At 36.8% G+C, this 1,718-nt stretch overlaps 1 non-coding gene across 1 annotated transcript; it reads right to left on the bottom strand.

The window, feature by feature from the left end:
• Positions 1-755: 755 nt before the first annotated feature.
• On the bottom strand, positions 756-828 carry TRNAK-UUU (transfer RNA lysine (anticodon UUU)). The gene has a single exon. It is a non-coding gene; the product is annotated as a tRNA-Lys (tRNA).
• Between the last annotated feature and the right edge of the window lie 890 nt (positions 829-1,718).

Genomic DNA, 1,718 nt, shown 5'->3' with positions numbered 1-1,718 from the left:
TGATCTTGTATTCTGTGACTCTACTGAACATTCTTAGTAGTTCTAGGAAGTTTTTTGTTTGTTTGTTTTTAGGTTCCTTATGATTTTCTATGTAGATCATCATATAACCTTCAAATGGAATGGGAAGTACAATTCTTTGGCAAAGAGAGAGGGGAAATGCATATTTCTAAAGAAAAATGCAATCCACTGAGCAATCAACTGCACCATCAACAAACAATTGGCCAAAACTGTGGAACTGAATGTTAAAGTGTCCTGCTATTTCTGGGTAGGGTGAGTATTTCGCCTAAAGACCATACTGCAGTATTTGTCATATAACTCCCTACCATGTGTGTTTATCATCAGAATGTGACATTACCATGGTTTGGTGGAGAGCTTTCCTCATCCGTTATGTAGTTCAGTTGTAAGAGTGAAGAACTGAAAATCTAAAAGTCCTGGGTTCTGACGCAGTGAATACTTTACTCAATAAATACAGTTTCTTGTTCCTTTTCTAAAACACACTTATCTAGAAGGATAGCTTTCTTATATTTCATGGGCCGTAAGCCTTTGTACTGTGTTACTCAGGAAATCTCCATTAAAAACTGCTAAAGTCATCTTCTGCTTGGAATAGGATAGCAAATCTCAGCTCCTGGTTAAAGTAACTGACTTGGCATTTACTCACTCCATACAAGTAAAAGTCTTCAAACTTTAACCCAAATTTCTGTCTTCAGCAGATGAGAATTAAGTATCTTTTGGACCAAGGGAATAGCACACCCCAGCGCCTGGACAGGGACTTGAACCCTGGACCCTCAGATTAAAAGTCTGATGCTCTACCAACTGAGCTACCCAGGCTCCAGGGATATGGCATAGCCATGGACAGAAATAGGATTAATGACTTTTTCAGTTCAACGGTGTGGCACATGCATTCTTGCACTCAGGAAAAGCAACTGAGCAGATTTTTAACCTCCACAGTCAACTTACCCAGCACTTGTTTCTGTTTTCTGTACAGTTATAGAATGGGAAATTAAAAAAAACCAACTGATTGCTCCCAATAAATATTTATGGAATGCTTAGTTACGTCTGTTAGCCCTTAGTTACTGGGCACCAAGAAATAACCCAAAAAAGACATAAGGAACAACAAAAAAATTTAAAAAAAAAACAAAACAAGGAGAGAAAAGTGAAAGCAACCAGTGGAGAACAATGGTAAGAATTTGCCAAATTTGGTAAAGTCTACCAATGTTTTTCTTAGTCCAAGGAAAAAAATCAAGTCATTAAAAAGGAGGGAAATGTCATGTGGTGACTGTGGTGGACCTACTCTGTACATTTCACTGCTTTGGGGATTTTTTTAACCTCCTAAAATAATTTTGGCAAACTTGGTATTCCCTATCACATGTTTTCACTGGACATCTAACATTTTTCTTCATAAGTTTAAATTCTTCTGAAGGATATAGTGACTTACATCAAAAGAATCTAAAAACTACAGTAATTTAATACTTAGCAACATCCCTTGAGAGAGGGTGAGAGAGAGGCCCCTCTCTGTGGAAGATTTTACAATGATCCTTTATCTCCTTGATTTCGTTATTTTGATTCCATATTTCCCATAGAATTTTATCCCAATACAACATCATTTTGTAGTCTTTCAAATCTTCCTACCATACTTCTCTGTGCCAAGTACTGGTATAAATATTGAAATCTGATGTTGTTATTTCCTGTGGCCCCAAATCTCTGTTAAAAATATTTCT

This window comes from Equus quagga, chromosome 15, assembly GCF_021613505.1.
Source record: "Equus quagga isolate Etosha38 chromosome 15, UCLA_HA_Equagga_1.0, whole genome shotgun sequence".
NCBI classification, from domain to species: Eukaryota; Metazoa; Chordata; class Mammalia; order Perissodactyla; family Equidae; genus Equus; species Equus quagga.
The sequence above is the reverse complement of the archived record's forward strand: the minus strand, read 5'-3'. Positions and strand labels throughout refer to the sequence as shown.